The sequence below is a fragment of the Bufo bufo genome, chromosome 3 (genome assembly GCF_905171765.1).
Source record: "Bufo bufo chromosome 3, aBufBuf1.1, whole genome shotgun sequence".
NCBI lineage: Eukaryota > Metazoa > Chordata > Amphibia > Anura > Bufonidae > Bufo > Bufo bufo.
In genome coordinates this window covers 695,863,814-695,885,115 of record NC_053391.1, presented here as the reverse complement: position 1 = coordinate 695,885,115, position 21,302 = coordinate 695,863,814, and the positions used below count along the sequence as shown (strand labels likewise).

The 21,302-nt window shown below is 50.9% G+C and overlaps 2 protein-coding genes across 4 annotated transcripts in view; one reads left to right on the top strand and one right to left on the bottom strand.

Moving 5' to 3' along the window:
* LOC120996578 overlaps window positions 1–21,302 on the top strand; it is a 625,207-nt gene that overhangs the window by 421,491 nt on the left and 182,414 nt on the right. The gene's annotated exons all lie outside the window — the stretch shown is intronic.
* LOC120996580 (zinc finger protein interacting with ribonucleoprotein K-like) overlaps window positions 1–21,302 on the bottom strand; it is a 655,167-nt gene that overhangs the window by 570,954 nt on the left and 62,911 nt on the right. Inside the window, exon 1 of one of the 3 annotated variants that reach the window (XM_040426596.1) lies at window positions 12,614–12,688. The exons of the other annotated variants lie outside the window; for them this stretch is intronic. The gene's annotated coding sequence lies outside the window, so the exon portion shown is untranslated. Of the gene's footprint in view, window positions 1–12,613; window positions 12,689–21,302 lie in introns of those variants that run through there. 3 annotated transcript variants of the gene reach the window in all.

Sequence of the window (21,302 nt, the reverse complement as noted above, 5' to 3'; positions counted from 1 at the left end):
AGTGACGTCACCACAAGTCCTTTTCCTGCACAAAGCTCAGATGAAGACAGAAGAGATGCCGGCTCCGCGATCAAGTGGATTAAGGTGAGTTAAATTATTTTTTCTTTTTTTTAACCCCTCCAGCGCTGTTGTACTATGCATTCTGTATTCAGAATGCTATTATTTTCCCTTATAACCATGTTATAAGGGAAAATAATAATGATCGGGTCTCCATCCCGATCGTCTCCTATCAACCGTGCGTGAAAATCGCACCGCATCCGCACTTGCTTGCGGGTGCTTGTGATTTTCACGCAGCCCCATTCATTTCTATGGGGCCTGCGTTGCGTGAAAACGCACAATATAGAGCTTGCTGCGATTTTCACGCAACGCACAAGTGATGCGTGAAAATCACCGCTCATGTGCACAGCCCCATAGAAATGAATGGGTCCGGATTCGGTGCGGGTGCAATGTGTTCAACTCACGCATTGCACCTGCGCGGAAATCTCGCCCGTGTGAACTCAGCCTAAGGGCTCTTTCATACGAGCGGATCCGCTGCGTGAAAGAGAGCCAAGCCCCGTCCCGGACGCAGAGACGCGGAGCAGTAACATGACTGATAACGCTCCGCGCCTCTCTGTGACATTTTTACTACTAAATCACAGTGAGATAAAGCTGTCACCGGGATTTTGTAGTGAAAAGATCACAGAGAGGCGCGGAGCGTTATCAGTCACGTTACTGCTCCGCGTCTCTGCCGTCCGGAGCGGGGCTTGGCTCTCTTACCCGCACGGCATCCGCTCGTATAAAAGAGCCCATATGCCCCTTGCAGACGAGCGTTCCTCCCGCAGCGAGTCCACATCGCGGCACCCGGCCTGACCTCCCAGCGCTGCCGGAGGTCACATAGCATTATATTGATTTATGATCTAACCCTTACAGTTCTGGAATGTATTGGATAACACTGGCATAATGCTGTCAGTGTCATCTAATACATTCCAGGACTGTAAGGGTTACATAGCATCATAAATCAGTATAATGCTATGTGAATCCCGTCAGTGCTGGGAGGTCAGGCCGGGAGCTGAGATGCGGACTCGCTGCGGGAGGAACACTTGTCTGCAAGGGGCCTTAGCACAGGGGGGCCCACTGAGGCTTTATCGCCCAAGGGCCCACATGAACCTGGAGCCGGCCCTGGTCGTGTCCAAGCTCCATGAGCCGTAGGGACCTTGTGAAGCCACAAACGTCACGTGGGGTTGAAGCAGCCTCATCAACGCAGAGCAGAGAGGACGGGCTTACATGGCTGAGAGGCCTAGGTCAGGACTTGGGGGCAGATATAGTACCTGCCAAATTGTTTACCATGAGCGAGTTTGGGATCAAGGTGATCCTACGATGTCACGAGGTCCCTGCCAATGGTGGACAGCCTGCATTAGGTTCACATCGCCGTCGTTTATGTTCTACCATCAGAAGAACAGAAAAATATAACGTATCCTGTAATAAAACGGATCCGGCGCATCCGTCCTGCACATTTGGCGCTCGTTTCAGCCATTGCCGTCAAAGATTAGTTACTTTAGTCGGAAAAAAAAAGCCCTGCGTGTAGAATAACGGATCTCAGGCGGAAATGGCTGAAACGGATGCAAAATGTGCAGAACTGATGCACATAACGGTATCGCATTAATCAGCAGGATCAGCCCCACCAGGCAGTATGTCTGCTTTAATAGGGTTGGTCCTGGTGACAGAGCCGCTTTAAAGGGTTAACAATCTTAAAGGGTCTCCGTGACCCCAATTTTCGCTATTAAACAGGCTGACATTATAGATGGGAAAAGGTCACCTGAATTTAACTCTTGATTGACAGGGCCAGGCCAGCGCTGGTTCTCCTGCTGGAAATGAGGTGGGCGAACGGAGCCCCCCCCCCCCGCTCCTGGAGGCTCATTTGCATATAATTACACGAAAACGGGGGCGCACTAAAATAAAAGAAATGAAGAGTTAAATTCAGGTGACATTTTCACATCTATAATGTCAGCCTGTTTAATAGCGAAAATTGGGGGTCTCACCTACCTACAGGACAGGTGATGTGATGGGTGGGGGGTCTCACTTACCTACAGGACAGGTGATGTGATGGGTGGGGGTCTCACCTACCTACAGGACAGGTGATGTGATGGGTGGGGGGTCTCACTTACCTACAGGACAGGTGATGTGATGGGTGGGGGGTCTCACTTACCTACAGGACAGGTGATGTGATGGGTGGGGGTCTCACCTACCTACAGGACAGGTGATGTGATGGGTGGGGGGTCTCACTTACCTACAGGACAGGTGATGTGATGGGTGGGGGTCTCACCTACCTACAGGACAGGTGATGTGATGGGTGGGGGGTCTCACTTACCTACAGGACAGGTGATGTGATGGGTGGGGGTCTCACCTACCTACAGGACAGGTGATGTGATGGGTGGGGGTCTCACCTACCTACAGGACAGGTGATGTGATGGGTGGGGGTCTCACCTACCTACAGGACAGGTGATGTGATGGGTGGGGGTCTCACCTACCTACAGGACAGGTGATGTGATGGGTGGGGGTCTCACCTACCTACAGGTGATGTGATGGGTGGGGGTCTCACCTACCTACAGGACAGGTGATGTGATGGGTGGGGGTCTCACCTACCTACAGGACAGGTGATGTGATGGGTGGGGGTCTCACCTACCTACAGGACAGGTGATGTGATGGGTGGGGGTCTCACCTACCTACAGGACAGGTGATGTGATGGGTGGGGGTCTCACCTCCCTACAGGTGATGTGATGGGAGGGGGTCTCACCTACCTACAGGACAGGTGATGTGATGGGTGGGGGTCTCACCTACCTACAGGACAGGTGATGTGATGGGTGGGGGTCTCACCTACCTACAGGACAGGTGATGTGATGGGTGGGGGGTCTCACCTACCTACAGGACAGGTGATGTGATGGGTGGGGGTCTCACTTACCTACAGGACAGGTGATGTGATGGGTGGGGGTCTCACCTACCTACAGGACAGGTGATGTGATGGGTGGGGGTCTCACCTACCTACAGGACAGGTGATGTGATGGGTGGGGGTCTCACCTACCTACAGGACAGGTGATGTGATGGGTGGGGGTCTCACCTACCTACAGGACAGGTGATGTGATGGGTGGGGGTCTCACCTACCTACAGGTGATGTGATGGGTGGGGGTCTCACCTACCTACAGGACAGGTGATGTGATGGGTGGGGGTCTCACCTACCTACAGGACAGGTGATGTGATGGGTGGGGGTCTCACCTACCTACAGGACAGGTGATGTGATGGGTGGGGGTCTCACCTACCTACAGGACAGGTGATGTGATGGGTGGGGGTCTCACCTACCTACAGGTGATGTGATGGGTGGGGGTCTCACCTACCTACAGGACAGGTGATGTGATGGGTGGGGGTCTCACCTACCTACAGGACAGGTGATGTGATGGGTGGGGGTCTCACCTACCTACAGGACAGGTGATGTGATGGGTGGTGGTCTCACCTACCTACAGGACTGGTGATGTGATGGGTGGGGGTCTCACCTACCTACAGGACAGGTGATGTGATGGGTGGGGGTCTCACCTACCTACAGGACAGGTGATGTGATGGGTGGGGGTCTCACCTACCTACAGGACAGGTGATGTGATGGGTGGGGGTCTCACCTACCTACAGGTGATGTGATGGGTGGGGGTCTCACCTACCTACAGGACAGGTGATGTGATGGGTGGGGGTCTCACCTACCTACAGGACTGGTGATGTGATGGGTGGGGGTCTCACCTACCTACAGGACAGGTGATGTGATGGGTGGGGGTCTCACCTACCTACAGGACAGGTGATGTGATGGGTGGGGGTCTCACCTACCTACAGGACTGGTGATGTGATGGGTGGGGGTCTCACTTACCTACAGGACAGGTGATGTGATGGGTGGGGGTCTCACCTACCTACAGGACAGGTGATGTGATGGGTGGGGGTCTCACCTACCTACAGGACAGGTGATGTGATGGGTGGGGGTCTCACCTACCTACAGGACAGGTGATGTGATGGGTGGGGGTCTCACCTACCTACAGGTGATGTGATGGGTGGGGGTCTCACCTACCTACAGGACAGGTGATGTGATGGGTGGGGGTCTCACTTACCTACAGGACTGGTGATGTGATGGATGGGGGTCTCACCTACCTACAGGACAGGTGATGTGATGGGTGGGGGTCTCACCTACCTACAGGACAGGTGATGTGATGGGTGGGGGTCTCACCTACCTACAGGACAGGTGATGTGATGGGTGGGGGTCTCACCTACCTACAGGACAGGTGATGTGATGGGTGGGGGTCTCACCTACCTACAGGACTGGTGATGTGATGGGTGGGGGTCTCACCTACCTACAGGACAGGTGATGTGATGGGTGGGGGTCTCACCTACCTACAGGACAGGTGATGTGATGGGTGGGGGTCTCACCTACCTACAGGTGATGTGATGGGTGGGGGTCTCACCTACCTACAGGTGATGTGATGGGTGGGGGGTCTCACCTACCTACAGGACAGGTGATGTGATGGGTGGGGGTCTCACCTACCTACAGGACAGTGATGTGATGGGTGGGGGTCTCACCTACCTACAGGACAGGTGATGTGATGGGTGGGGGTCTCACCTACCTACAGGACAGGTGATGTGATGGGTGGGGGTCTCACCTACCTACAGGACTGGTGATGTGATGGGTGGGGGTCTCACCTACCTACAGGACAGGTGATGTGATGGGTGGGGGTCTCACCTACCTACAGGACAGGTGATGTGATGGGTGGGGGTCTCACCTACCTACAGGACAGGTGATGTGATGGGTGGGGGTCTCACCTACCTACAGGACAGGTGATGTGATGGGTGGGGGTCTCACCTACCTACAGGACAGGTGATGTGATGTGTGGGGGTCTCACCTACCTACAGGACAGGTGATGTGTGGGGGTCTCACCTACCTACAGGACAGGTGATGTGTGGGGGTCTCACCTACCTACAGGACAGGTGATGTGATGGGTGGGGGGTCTCACCTACCTACAGGACAGGTGATGTGATGGGTGGGGGTCTCACCTACCTACAGGACAGGTGATGTGATGGGTGGGGGTCTCACCTACCTACAGGACAGGTGATGTGATGGGTGGGGGTCTCACCTACTTACAGGACAGGTGATGGGTGGGGGTCTCACCTACCTACAGGACAGGTGATGTAATGGGTGGGGGTCTCACCTACCTACAGGTGATGTGATGGGTGGGGGTCTCACCTACCTACAGGACAGGTGATGTGATGGGTGGGGGTCTCACCTACCTACAGGACAGGTGATGTGAACGGTGGGGGTCTCACCTACCTACAGGACAGGTGATGTGATGGGTGGGGGTCTCACCTACCTACAGGACAGGTGATGTGATGGGTGGGGGTCTCACCTACCTACAGGACAGGTGATGTGATGGGTGGGGGTCTCACCTACCTACAGGTGATGTGATGGGTGGGGGTCTCACCTACCTACAGGACAGGTGATGTGATGGGTGGGGGTCTCACCTACCTACAGGACAGGTGATGTGATGGGTGGGGGTCTCACCTACCTACAGGACAGGTGATGTGATGGGTGGGGGTCTCACCTACCTACAGGAGATGTGATGGGTGGGGGTCTCACCTACCTACAGGACAGGTGATGTGATGGGTGGGGGTCTCACCTACCTACAGGACAGGTGATGTGATGGGTGGGGGTCTCACCTACCTACAGGACAGGTGATGTGATGGGTGGGGGTCTCACCTACCTACAGGACAGGTGATGTGATGGGTGGGGGTCTCACCTACCTACAGGTGATGTGATGGGTGGGGGTCTCACCTACCTACAGGACAGGTGATGTGATGGGTGGGGGTCTCACCTACCTACAGGTGATGTGATGGGTGGGGGTCTCACCTACCTACAGGACAGGTGATGTGATGGGTGGGGGTCTCACCTACCTACAGGACAGGTGATGTGATGGGTGGGGGTCTCACCTATCTACAGGACAGGTGATGTGATGGGTGGGGGTCTCACCTATCTACAGGACAGGTGATGTGATGGGTGGGGGTCTCGCCTACCTACAGGACAGGTGATGTGATGGGTGGGGGGTCTCACCTATCTACAGGACAGGTGATGTGATGGGTGGGGGTCTCACCTACCTACAGGACAGGTGATGTGATGGGTGGGGGGTCTCACCTATCTACAGGACAGGTGATGTGATGGGTGGGGGTCTCACCTACCTACAGGACAGGTGATGTGATGGGTGGGGGTCTCACCTCCCTACAGGACAGGTGATGTGATGGGTGGGGGTCTCACCTACCTACAGGACAGGTGATGTGATGGGTGGGGGTCTCACCTACCTACAGGACAGGTGATGTGATGGGTGGGGGTCTCACCTATCTACAGGACAGGTGATGTGATGGGTGGGGGTCTCGCCTACCTACAGGACAGGTGATGTGATGGGTGGGGGTCTCGCCTACCTACAGGACAGGTGATGTGATGGGTGGGGGTTTCACCTACCTACAGGACAGGTGATGTGATGGGTGGGGGTCTCACCTACCTACAGGACAGGTGATGTGATGGGTGGGGGTCTCGCCTACCTACAGGACAGGTGATGTGATGGGTGGGGGTCTGATTGCTGGAACCGCTGCCGATCAGAAAAACGGGGGTCCTGACACAGTTAATTACATCATTACACCTATTCTCTATGGGGGGCCGGAGATGGCGGAGCACAGCGCCCCGTTCTTAGGATCAGTGGGGGTCACAGCATCGGACCCCCACCAATCAGATAGCGACGCCCTATGCTGTGGAGGGGGGATAACCTGAAACAACCCCTTTAATGCAGCGCCCGTTATTCCGGGAGTGAAGGATCCTGAACCGAACGCCCTGTCAGATCTGTAAACACTTGAAAAGTCCTGCAGAACATTGCATCTCTCACTTCAAAGCCCCCAGTCCTGTAGAGCATTGCACCTCACCATCTCCAGAGCCCCCAGTCCTGCAGAGCATTGCACTTCACCATAGGGTTGTTGCGGGTATCGAAATTTCAATACCCAATCGATACTTTTGTCCCGGTATCGATACGATACCGGGATTTCCAATTTTTCGATACTGGGCTGCGCTGCTGCAGAGTCTAGTATCAGAGAACATGAGCGCGCTGCTGCAGAGTCTAGTATCAGAGAACATGAGCGCGCTGCTGCGCAGTCTAGTATCTCCGAACATGAGGGCGCTGCTGCGCAGTCTAGTATCTCCGAACATGAGGGCGCTGCTGCGCAGTCTAGTATCACAGAACATGAGAGCGCTGCTGTGCAGTCTAGTATCTCCGAACATGAGCGCGCTGCTGCGCAGTCTAGTATCTCCGAACATGAGCGCGCTGCTGCGCAGTCTAGTATCTCCGAACATGAGCGCGCTGCTGCGCAGTCTAGTATCTCCGAACATGAGCGCGCTGCTGCGCAGTCTAGTATCTCCGAACATGAGCGCGCTGCTGCGCAGTCTAGTATCTCCGAACATGAGCGCGCTGCTGCGCAGTCTAGTATCTCCGAACATGAGCGCGCTGCTGCGCAGTCTAGTATCTCCGAACATGAGCGCGCTGCTGCGCAGTCTAGTATCACAGAACATGAGCGCGCTGCTGCGCAGTCTAGTATCACAGAACATGAGCGCGCTGCTGCGCAGTCTAGTATCACAGAGCATGAGCGCGCTGCTGCGCAGTCTAGTATCACAGAACATGAGCGCGCTGCTGCGCAGTCTAGTATCACAGAACATGAGCGCGCTGCTGCGCAGTCTAGTATCACAGAACATGAGCGCGCTGCTGCGCAGTCTAGTATCACAGAGCATGAGCGCGCTGCTGCGCAGTCTAGTATCTCCGAACATGAGGGCGCTGCTGCGCAGTCTAGTATCACAGAACATGAGCGCGCTGCTGCGCAGTCTAGTATCACAGAACATGAGCGCGCTGCTGCGCAGTCTAGTATCACAGAACATGAGCGCGCTGCTGCGCAGTCTAGTATCACAGAACATGAGCGCGCTGCTGCGCAGTCTAGTATCACAGAACATGAGCGCGCTGCTGCGCAGTCTAGTATCACAGAACATGAGCGCACTGCTGCAGAGTCTAGTATCACAGAAAATGAGCGCGCTGCTGCGCAGTCTAGTATCACAGAACATGAGCGCGCTGCTGCGCAGTCTAGTATCACAGAGCATGAACGCGCTGCTGCGCAGTCTAGTATCTCCGAACATGAGGGTGCTGCTGCGCAGTCTAGTATCACAGAACATGAGCGCGCTGCTGCGCAGTCTAGTATCACAGAACATGAGCGCGCTGCTGCGCAGTCTAGTATCACAGAACATGAGCGCGCTGCTGCGCAGTCTAGTATCACAGAACATGAGCGCGCTGCTGCGCAGTCTAGTATCACAGAACATGAGCGCGCTGCTGCGCGGTCTAGTATCACAGAACATGAGCGCGCTGCTGCGCAGTCTAGTATCACAGAGCATGAGCGCGCTGCTGCGCAGTCTAGTATCTCCGAACATGAGGGCGCTGCTGCGCAGTCTAGTATCACAGAAAATGAGCGCGCTGCTGCGCAGTCTAGTATCACAGAACATGAGCGCGCTGCTGCGCAGTCTAGTATCACAGAACATGAGCGCGATGCTGCGCAGTCTAGTATCACAGAACATGAGCGCGCTGCTGCGCAGTCTAGTATCACAGAACATGAGCGCACTGCTGCAGAGTCTAGTATCACAGAAAATGAGCGCGCTGCTGCGCAGTCTAGTATCACAGAACATGAGCGCGCTGCTGCGCAGTCTAGTATCACAGAGCATGAACGCGCTGCTGCGCAGTCTAGTATCTCCGAACATGAGGGCGCTGCTGCGCAGTCTAGTATCACAGAACATGAGCGCGCTGCTGCGCAGTCTAGTATCACAGAACATGAGCGCGCTGCTGCGCAGTCTAGTATCACAGAACATGAGCGCGCTGCTGCGCAGTCTAGTATCACAGAGCATGAGCGCGCTGCTGCGCAGTCTAGTATCTCCGAACATGAGGGCGCTGCTGCGCAGTCTAGTATCACAGAACATGAGCGCGCTGCTGCGCAGTCTAGTATCACAGAACATGAGCGCGCTGCTGCGCAGTCTAGTATCACAGAACATGAGCGCGCTGCTGCGCAGTCTAGTATCACAGAACATGAGCGCGCTGCTGCGCAGTCTAGTATCACAGAACATGAGCGTGCTGCTGTGAGTGCGCTCATGTTCCCTCAGCAGCACGGGGAGAAGGAAGCTGATCTGCTGCCAGTACCGGCCTCCTGTATTAAAAGGTTAATTATTGAAAACAGAGGTTCGCTCAACACTACCCGGCTGCCATGGTAACCTCCCTGCTGCTGCGTGCCCTATGCCCAGGGCAGCAGGGAGAGTGCGAGGTCCTATTCACCCTAAGGCTGAGTTCACACGGGCGAGATTTCCCCGCGGATGCAATGCGTGAGGTGAACGCATTCCACCCGCACGCAATCCGGACCCATTCATTTCTATGGGGCTGTTCACATGAGCGGTGATTTTCACGCATCACTTGTGCGTTGCGTGAAAATCGCAGAATGCTCTATATTGTGCGTTTTTCACGCAACGCAGGCCCCATAGAAGTGAATGGAGTTTGCGTGAAAATCGCAAGCATCCGCAAGCAAGGTTTCTAAGAAGGTCAATTGAGGGTTAAAAAAAATTATAATAATTAACTCACCTCCTCTTGATTGCGTAGTTGCCGATCTCCTTACTTTAATCATGAGCTGCCGGCTAAAGGACCTGTGGTGACGTCACATCACCACGGTGATGGACCATGTGATTGGACCATGTGATGTGACGTCACCACAGGTCCTTTAGCCGGCAGCTCATGATTAAAGTAAGGAGATCGGCAACTACGCAATCAAGAGGAGGTGAGTTAATTATTATAGTTTTTTTTTAACCCTCAATTGACCTTCTACTAAACGTTCTGTATTCAGAATGCTATTATTTATGGTTATAAGGGAAAATAATACAATCTACAGAACACCGATCCCAAACCTGGGCACCACAAACCGATCCCAAACCTGGGCACCACAAACCGATCCCAAACCTGGGCACCACAAACCGATCCCAAACCTGGGCACCACAAACCGATCCCAAACCTGGGCACCACAAACCGATCCCAAACCTGGGCACCACAAACCGATCCCAAACCTGGGCACCACAAACCGATCCCAAACCTGGGTACCACAGTCGGTTTTTTATCACGCGCGTGCAAAACGCATTGCACCCGCGCGATAAAAACTGAACAACGGAACGCAATCGCAGTCAAAACTGACTGCAATCAGGTACCTACTGGCGCGGGACGCATCCTGAACAAATCCGTCACGGCGGTGTGAACGCAGCCTAATAGAGATCCATCAGGGTGAGTGGGACAAGGGAGGAAAGGTCGCAGGTTCTGCCCCTAAGGGGGAAATGGTTATTAAATAAAAAGTGTAAAAATAAAATAAAATAATCACCAAGATATTAAGTATAAATCACCGCCTTTCCCAATTTCACATATAAAATATATAAACAATAAATAAATAAACAGATCACATATCGCCGCATCCGAAATGTCCAAACTATTAAAATATAAAAAAAATCTATGCGGTGAAAACCGGAGCAGAAAGAATAACTAAATAAACTGCGCAATTCCACATTTTATAAAATGTAAAATAAATGTGGCTTTTTTGGTGTTTTTTTCCCCCCACATGGTATCACAACAACTCTACTTCACTGTGTCAGGAGCCCTCAGTCCTGCAGAGCATTGCACCTCACTGTGTCAGGAGCCCTCAGTCCTGCAGAGCATTGCATCTCACCATCTCCGGAGCCCCCAGTCCTGCAGAGCATTGCACCTCACTGTGTCTGGGGAGCCCTCAGTCCTGCAGAGCATTGCATCTCACCATCTCCGGAGCCCCCAGTCCTGCAGAGCATTGCACCTCACTGTGTCTGGGGAGCCCTCAGTCCTGCAGAGCATTGCACCTCACTGTGTCTTGGGTGCCCTCAGTCCTGCAGAGCATTGCACCTCACTGTGTCTGGGGAGCCCTCAGTCCTGCAGAGCATTGCATCTCACCATCTCCGGAGCCCCCAGTCCTGCAGAGCATTGCACCTCACTGTGTCTGGGGAGCCCTCAGTCCTGCAGAGCATTGCACCTCACTGTGTCTGGGGAGCCCTCAGTCCTGCAGAGCATTGCACCTCACTGTGTCTGGGGAGCCCTCAGTCCTGCAGAGCATTGCATCTCACCATCTCCGGAGCCCCCAGTCCTGCAGAGCATTGCACCTCACTGTGTCTGGGGAGCCCTCAGTCCTGCAGAGCATTGCACCTCACTGTCTGGGGAGCCCTCAGTCCTGCAGAGCATTGCACCTCACCATCTCCGGAGCCCCCAGTCCTGCAGAGCATTGCACCTCACTGCGTCTGGGGAGCCCTCAGTCCTGCAGAGCATTGCACCTCACTGTGTCTGGAGCCCTCAGTCCTGCAGAGCATTGCACCTCACTGTGTCTGGGGAGCCCTCAATCCTGCAGAGCATTGCACCATTGCACCTCACTGTGTCTGGGGAGCCCTCAATCCTGCAGAGCATTGCACCTCACTGTGTCAGGAGCCCTCAGTCCTGCAGAGCATTCACCTCCCCATCGCCAGAGCCCCCAGTCCTGCAGAGCATTGCACCTCACCGTGTCTGGGGAGCCCTCAGTCCTGCAGAGCATTCACCTCCCCATCGCCAGAGTCCCAAGTTCTAGAGAGCATTGCACCTCACTGTGTCAGGAGCCCCCAGTCCTGCAGAGCATTGCACCTCACTGTGTCTGGTGAGCCCTCAATCCTGCAGAGCATTGCACCTCACAGTCTCAGGAGCCTTCAGTCCTGCAGAGCATTGCACCTCACTGTGTCAGGAGCCCTCAGTCCTGCAGAGCATTGCACCTCACTGTGTCAGGAGCCCTCAGTCCTGCAGAGCATTGCACCTCACTGTGTCAGGAGCCCTCAGTCCTGCAGAGCATTGCACCTCACTGTGTCAGGAGCCCTCAGTCCTGCAGAGCATTGCACCTCACTGTGTCAGGAGCCCTCAGTCCTGCAGAGCATTGCACCTCACTGTGTCAGGAGCCCTCAGTCCTGCAGAGCATTGCACCTCACTGTGTCAGGAGCCCTCAGTCCTGCAGAGCATTCACCTCAATGTGTCAGGAGCCTTCAGTCCTGCAGAGCATTGCACCTCACTGTGTCAGAAGCCCCCAGTCCTGCAGAGCATTCACCTCCCCATCGCCAGAGCCCCCAGTCCTGCAGAGCATTGCACCTCACTGTGTCAGGAGCCCTCAGTCCTGCAGAGCATTCACCTCACCATCTCCGGAGCCCCCAGTCCAGCAGAGCATTGCACCTCACTGTGTCAGGAGCCCTCAGTCCTGCAGAGCATTTCACCTCACTGTGGCAGGAGCCCTCAGTCCTGCAGAGCATTTCACCTCACTGTGTCAGGAGCCCCCAGTCCTGCAGAGCATTCACCTCACCATCTCCAGAGCCCCCCAGTCCTGCAGAGCATTGCACCTCGCCGTCTCCAGAGCCCCCAGTTCTGCAGAGCATTGCACCTCACCGTCTCCAGAGCCCCCAGTCCTGCAGAGCATTGCACCTGTGTCTCACCTCCTCTTCATGATATCCCAGCACACGGTATAATAGTCTGCAGCAGCTGAGAAAGGAACAGCAGGCTTCCCAGCGTTGCTCCTCCCACAGGAAGGTCTGGTCACGTGGGCATGACGTCATCACAGGTCCTTTACCCCACTGCTCAGTAACCTCCTGCTGCTGAGGGGACGAGGCCGAAGATGGATTCTTATTCACGTCATTTGTATGTTACTTTTTTTTAAGGATTTTTATTTTTTAGGAGACCTTATGTACAGAAGCTGCTGCAGTGAGCCGCGTTCTCATCTCGGACAATGGGGGCATATCGCTATATCGAGAGCCCCGCCAGGCGTCGGCTGGAGGACTCCGGTCCGGCTCCCCATGGAAGTGAATGGGAGCGTACTGCGCATGCGCCGCGGGCCACCCCCCTCACAAATGTGCATTGGAATCCTGGTTAAAGGGACACTGACAGGCCCAATAAGTATAATTATCTGTATATAGGACTGCACAGGTCTGCTACTGTGTATTAACCCCTGTCCACCTTATAAATACAGCAAACTCATGTTTGATAACCTGATGTAATCGCTCTTCTTTCTTTCAGCTCCACATGGGCGCACACACGCGCCCCAACCGCCGTTTTCAATATTCACTTCGCTGGGCGGCTTCTGCTGTCCCCGACGTTCCGAGATCTTCCTATTGGGCGTGCGCGGGATCTCGGACAGCTGAAGCCGCCCAGTGAAGTGAATATTGATGAGCTGGGCGGCGCTTGAAAACGGCGCGTGTGTGCGTCCATGTGGAGCTGAAACACCGCCCCTTGGGCAGAAAGAAGAGCGATTACATCAGGTTATCAAACATGAGTTTGCTGTATTTATAAGGTGGACAGGGGTTATACTTATATGTTTTTAATACACATTAGAAGACCTGTGCCTGTGTATGTATATAACTAAATATGCTTATTGGGCCTGTCAGTGTCCCTTTAAATATACTTTGCTGTAATTTTCATGTTCACCAGCAGGTGGCAGCAATGTGTTACCAGGGACTTAGCTACAGTTTAGTATTTCTAGACTGGAATAGTTTATTCCAGTTTAGCTCCCCCCCCCTCTTTGAGCAGAGTGGGCTCGCCCATGTCCTGCCTTATGGGGAGAGAAGGAAGTAGAGTTAGGGGAAGGCTGTGCAAGTAGGAGCTCCCAGATATAGGGATCCAAGCATCTTGTCTCGGCTGAGACAAAAGATCATCATTCCCAGTCTGAGCCCTTCAGCCTCAACTGGTGACAAGCAAGCAGCCACCTCCAGTATTCCAGAAAGAAGCATATCCTGTGAGCACAACTGAGAGTACCGTCCAGTGACCAGGAGAAGCCAAATTCCTCCTCAGCTAGTCAGTCCCCATACAGCAGAAGATAGTGATTCCTGCCACACATTACAGAGCCACAAGCAGACGACTTATCCTGCAGAGAGCTCCAGGCACATGATAGAGCAGAAGATATAGATTCCTGCCACACATTGCCAATACCTGCTGGGACTTCAGACTATTGCTGTATCTCACATGTATTACTGCTGCATATAGTAAAGACCAGTTTGAACTATATTCCCAGTCTGGATCTCAATTATTGCTACTAAATCCCTCAATTATTCCTACTAGCACCACACTCATTTTATTGCAAGTGAACCAGGATCCAAGAGTCCATCCGTACCCAGGTAGGAGACACCGTTGACACTATTGCCACTTTCACACAGAGACATTACACCTCTATGGCATTCTTAACCTGGTACGTGAGCTACAACACCTTAAAGGGCCCTGCGTTAGTACCCTGCGCACGCTGCAATTGGCGTCACGAACAAAACTATAGACTTTTATACCCATATCCTGACCCACTGCATAATTTGGCGTCCGTGTAACTGCACCCACGGTCCGGCTCATTGCAATTGTCCATGATGAGACAACCCCTTTAACGTAAATCAGTTAAAAGCGGCAATAAAATACAAAAAGTGGGCACAGAAAAGTGTAATTTAAGGAATTCAATTAATTCGGGCCAGTGATGTCACAGCATACAGAAGGGGATACCCGGCATCAGATACAATGGAGATCAGCCTGAGCCGAGCAGGTTCTGGGCATCAGATTGGGCAGACGGCACTTTTTGCTGATTGGAATAAGTAACACAGAAGACTCTGCAGCTCTTAAAGTGTTAACCCTGTAACTGCTGTTGTTAGTATTAAGTGTGGGGAGTAAAGCAGCAGAAAAGGACCATGAAACCATCCAGACCGGGCCAGTAGTGGGGATTGAATGTTTAGGCCTCGTCACTGTGCCATCTAATGGCCTTTTACACAATCCAGTATCTGATGCCGCTATGGCGGACGTTCAGCCCGTCTCTAAGAAGAATATTTAGAATTCTTTCTCCCCAAATAATGAACTGACTCAGGAATCACCGTCCTCATGTGGGATTTGTCTGACCTGTTTTCTTGGCTGTGAAAACTTCAACAATATTCAAATTACAATCGATGATTGAAGTGTGGTAAAATTTACTTACATGAAATTTTCATTTCCTGGAGTCCGTAGGCAGCACCATGGGTTAATATCCCCTCTACTAGGTTAAATAGAAGAGACACATTAACAGGCAGAGAACAATTAATTAACCTATCAGATACTGACCCCCTCTAGTTATAAAGAGTCATCAGAACAGAGTACACATGTATATTTACTGAGCAATAATAATTTCATGGGCGGGTAATATGTGCTGCCTACGGACTCCAGGAAATGAAAATTTCCCGTAAGTGAATTTACCACTTCCTGATTACCACGGCAGCACCATGGGAAACAAAAGCAATAGTAAAAAAAAAATAGGGAGGGTTCTAACTGTTCACCGCCATTTCTAGTACTTTCTTTGCCAAGAACAGAAGCCTCAGCTGACAACACATCAAGCCTGTAATGGTTAACAAAAGTGGATGGAGACGACCATGTTGCAGCTTTGCAAATTTGGTTCAGGGGCACGCAACCAACTTCCGCCCACGAAGCAGCTGTCGATCTTGTAGAATGGGCTCTTAACTCCAGAGGTGACTCTACCCCTTCTAAGGCATAGCACGCTCTTATCGTTGATTTTGAGGCTCTATTACCCAAGGAATGAATAAACAGGGCTTCTGAGGACCTGTGCAGACAGTATCCTCAAATATGGCTCATTATGAGATAAAGCTGGCAGCTCCCCAATCCTCTTTGCCGAGGTTATGGCAATCCAAAAAAAGAACTTTATAAGAAAGATATTTTAAGTCTACATTTTCCATGGGCTCAAAGGGAGGCCTAAAGAGATGTTTAATAACTACTGTATTTTTCGCCCTATAAGACACCTTTTTCCCCCCCAAAAGTAGGGGGAAAATAGCAGTGCGTCTTATGGGGCGAATGCTGCTGATTTTGCTGAATTTTCAATGATACACCCGCCGCGATGCCGCGTGGCGGGTGTATCAGCTGTGAGGGAGGAGGGGCTGGGGGCCGGCATCTGCTTTTATAATGACAGCGGGGCCCGTGCAGTGACTGTATTCTACCACACGGGCCCCGCTCATTGTATAATCGTATCTGTAATAGTTAATTGTTATGTATATAATCGCATAATCAGCGCTACTTACAACTACAAGCGCTCGGTAGGTAGCAGAGAGGAGGGAGGAGGCAGGACGGGCGGGCGGCTCGTCACTCACTACGTCACACGCCTGCGCCGCCCACTTTATGAATGAAGCAGGCGGCGTGGGCGCATGACGTAGTGACTCACGCTGCCAGCGCCCGTCCCCCCGGCCTGCCTCCTCTCTGCTACCTACCGAGCGCTTGTAGTTGTAAGTAGCGCTGATTATGCGATTACCGGTATATACATAATTAACTATTACAGAATACAGATACGATTATACAGTGAGCGGGGCCCGTGTGGTAGAATACAGTCACTGCACGGGCCCCGCTGTCATTATAAAAGCAGATGCGACCCCCACCCCCTGTATAGTCATTCACTACAGGGACACTTATGGAGGGGATCTGTGGATGACACATAGCATAAGATGCTATATATGTGTCATCCACAGATCCCCCCCATAACAGTGTCATACACAGATCCCCATAACAGTGCCATCTAGAGACCCCAATAAGAGCCACCCACAGATCCCCCATAACAGTGCGTCACCCACAGATCCCCCATAACAGTGCGTCACCCACAGATCCCCCATAACAGTGCGTCACCCACAGATCCCCCATAACAGTGCGTCACCCACAGATCCCCCATAACAGTGCGTCACCCACAGATCCCCCATAACAGTGCGTCACCCACAGATCCCCCATAACAGTGCGTCACCCACAGATCCCCCATAACAGTGCGTCACCCACAGATCCCCCATAACTGTCACCCACAGATCCCCCATAACAGTGCGTCACCCACAGATTCCCCATAACAGTGCGCCATCCACAGATCCCCCATAAGAGTGCCATCCACAGACCACAATTAGTTCAAAACCCACCAAAAGCACACCTTGTGGTTCAAAATATTTTTTTTCTTATTTTCCTCCTCAAAAACCTAGGTGCGTCTTATGGGCCGGTGCGTCTTATAGGGCGAAAAATACGGTAAATAAAGATCCCGGGAGGGAACAGGCTTATGAAAAGGAGGACTCAGCTTCGAGAGTGCCCTAAAATATCTGACAATCAATGGATGCCTTGTAAACTTGCCCTCTAGCTGGGCATTTATTGCTATAAAATGAACTTTAAGAGTATTAGGCTTAAGATGTTTTTGAAAAACTTCCTGTAAAAACTGTAACATTGATGATATTGAATCTACAGGTAAGTTTCTCTGATTAGACCAATCGACAAAGATCTTCCATACTCTGGAATATATTTTAACAGTTGAGGGTTTTCTTGAGGCAATGAGCGTATTAATCACTTCTTCTGACAAACCCCTGGATCGAAATCTCTCCCTCTCATTCTCCATGCCACTAGATGTAAATGGACTGGGTTTTGATGTAGGAACCCTTGTTGAATCAGGAGATCCTGCTGACTGGGAAGCTTCCAAATTTCTCCCTTCGAAAGATCTAATGCGGTGGAGAACCAAGCCCTTCTGGGCCAATAAGGAAGGATCACTATGGCTTGGGCATTTTCCAGTTTGATTTTTTTTCAGCACTTGGGGTATCATCCTGAAAGGGGGAAACACATGAATGAATTTGTTTTTCCATGAGATCGATAGACTGTCTACTGCAACTGGATGGTCTTGGGGATTGAGCGAACAAAACCTTTGAAGTTTGGCATTCTCCTTGGAGGCCATTACATCCATTTCTGGTGTCCCCATTCTTTGAACTATTTAGTGAAACACATCTTGATTCAGACTCCATTCGCTCGGTTTCTATGAATTGCGACTCAACCAATCTGCCTTGACATTGTTTAGGCCTTTGATGTGGACTGCTGAAATCCCTTTCAGGTTGTATTCTGCTAACCACATGATTTTCCTGCACTCCTGGGCCAAAAGACTATTTCTTGTACCCCCTGTTTGTTTATGTAATAAACTGAAACCAAGTTGTCTGACTGGATCTGGAGATGCTGGTGGCAAAGAATTGGAAGAAAATTAATGATTGCCAGTCTGATTGCCCGGAGCTCTTTTAGATTTGAGGATAGAAGAACATCCTTGATTGACCATTTCTTCGGAAACCCAGTGATGGCCTACATGGGCACCCCAACCTAAACCGGGGCGCATCCATGGTGAGAAGAGACCATTCATGTTGCCGGAAAGACTTGCCCTCCATAAAGGTGACCCCAAGCTAGCCACCATATGAGATCTGATTTCACTATAGGACGAAGGACAATCAGATTGTCCAGGGACTGTATCTTCCTGTCCCCAAAGTCCAAAATATTTGATTGAAGGGATCTCATCCTGGCTTTGGCCCATGAGGCTGCCTCTATGGAAGAGGTGAGAAGGCCCAGAATCGTCATTGTTTGACGAATGGTACAGGTTGAAGCTGAATACGCGTGGGGCTGATGTGAGTCCGAAAGGAAGGCACGTAAATTGGAGATAAGTTTGAGGGCACCCAGCTATTGCCATCCGAAGATACTTCCTGAGACACTGTCTGATGGGGATATGGAGGTATGCATCTGACAAGTCTATTGATGCCATGGAAATAGTTTTCTTGAAGGAGGTCTATCACAGTTTTGATGGAATCTATTTTGAAATGCTTTTTTACAAAGTGTTTGTTCAAAAACGTTAAGTCTATGACTAACCTCCATTTCCCCCCCTGGTTTCGGAACTGGAAATATTCGAGAGTAGACTCCTTGACCCCTCTGATGATAAGGAACAGGCTCTAGAGCCCCTTTGAGTATAAATTCCTGCATTAAATCTTTGACCACTGGACCTGAATTTATATTGAGAACAAATTTGTCCTGAGGAATACTTTTTACCTCAATCAATAGCCTTTTCGAATAACGGAATTCATCCACACATCTGAGTGAGTAAGTTCTTAACCAGGATGAAAGAAAGCTGGACAACCTTCCACCCACTGGACAGCTGATACTTCTGGCGTCAAAGATCCTGGTTCTTATTAACCAGGGTCCTTTTCTTAAATGAGGAATCTTGTTTGGGACTAAACGATTTATTGGACGGTGCCAAATTTCTTTTAAATTTTGGAGACAATCGACCCTTTGTTAAAAAATTCGGTCTTAAAGAAGTCCTCTTGGCAGACTGGGGAAAAGAGAACCCTTTATCTTTACTCAATGATTCCATGACTTTTTCTAGATTTGGCCCAAACAAGGACGAAGGTTCAAACGGAAGAGCACAAAAAAGATTTTTTGAAGGAATGTCTCCTTTCCATTGCTTGATCCAAAGAGATCTCCTTGCACAGTTGGAGAGACCCATAACTTTAGAAGAATACTTTAAGGCATCTATAGGCTGATCACACAAAAAGTCAGCTGCCACCTTCAGCATAGGCAAACTAGCTATAATTTTTTCTCTAGGGACGCCATCCTGGAGATCTTGTGTCAACTGGCTTATCCATATACGCAAAGTTCTTGCGACCGGAGCTGAAGCAAACGGCACTTTTGCTAAAGCTGTTGCTGCTTTTTACACTTTTTTTTTTTAACATGGAATCTGCCATTCTCTCCATTGGATTAGATAACAGAGCAAACTCTTCCAAAGGGAAAATGGCTTTTTTGGGCAGTTTCGCCACTGCTAGGTCATCTTTGGGAGTAACATCCCAGGACGATACCTCTTTAAGGCTTAATTTATAGGAGGCTTTGAATCTGCTATTCAGTTCCATGTGCTTATCTGGTTTCTCCCAACGTGACTTAAACCACTCAGTGAGCAAAGGATGAACAAGAAAAACTTTCTCCCCTGAAAGTGGAAAATAGTATAGACATTTTCTTTTAGACCTCTCAGAATAAACCTTTTCAGTCTCCAATGTTTCTTTTACCGCCTTGAGGAGCAAAGAAAATTTATCTTTAGAGAGGAGGTAATAATCTTCCGTAGACCCCACTTCCGAATCTAAATCTGTGACCCATTCATCGTCTGAGGTGTAATTAGAGGCCGTAGAGGCGTCTGAACTAGGAAGAGCTCTTTTGCTGGATTTTTTTTGTAAGGTTTTTTGTGCGAGCTTTTACTTGAGTGAAAATTACTGAAGGTTTCATCTAGCTCACTCTGAAACCAGGAAAGAAACTTTGTTGCTTGAGACTGAAGAGAAGAATCATGGAGTTCAGCACATGTTGCATATAGACTAGAATCTCCCTCCTCAGGAAGACGCTGCTCACAGACTGAACATAGGTCACATCTAGTCTCTCTTTCTTTTGCCCTGCGGCCTGGAAGAGCAAGACATCTACAAACAGACAAAAAAAGAGTAGACACAACCTCCTAAAAACACAGTCAAGAGGGAGAAAGAATGCCTGCTACCTTACGATCTGAGGAACGAGGCGTCCGGCAAGCGCAGACATGATGCTGCGCATGCAGGAATAAAAGTGCCCGAAATCTCGCGAGAACGAGATCTCGGACGCAACCAGCAAAAGGAAAACCAGGACCGGCGCTAGTAAGTATTGGAATACTCAATCAAGTCTCGCAATAAGCGAGACAAGTGAGCCCAAAAAAATGAACCCACTAAGCGCACAAAGTCTCCCGAGAAGCTACATTACCACCGTTACCGAAGCCACAAATAGTACTTAACCTGATAGGGCGTTAACCACAGCTTCAATGATAGCAGAGGATGCTGAGGCGCCATCCTGGAACACCTTTTCACACTCAAAACCAGCAAATCCTCGAGGGAGAGTGAGTACTGTATACAAAGCCATGCCGACGGGCGAGGGACAGTTCACCACACTGTATACATCCAATAATAACACCACAAACCGGCAAGGGAAGGGCAGCCAATGCAATATACAGCTGTCTGTGGGGTTTAGGAAATGTCCTAATAAAACATGGTTGAATGATAACAGATCCTGCTATATACAACCAAATGGACTTAAGATTCAAAGTGTCCTAAAACCTAGAAGAGAAAAAAAATACATGCGTACTCTGTTCCGATGCCTCTTTATAGCTAGAGGGGGTCAGTATCTGATAGATTAATTAATTGTTAATGTGTCTCTTCTATTTAACCTAGTAGAGGGGATATTAACCCATGGTGCTGCCATAGGACGAACAGGAAAAACAGGGTATTGACCCCGGCACTCTTCCCTTCAGAGGCTTTCGTGTGTGCGCATCACTTGGCTTGGTCTCCCTCCACCAGGAGG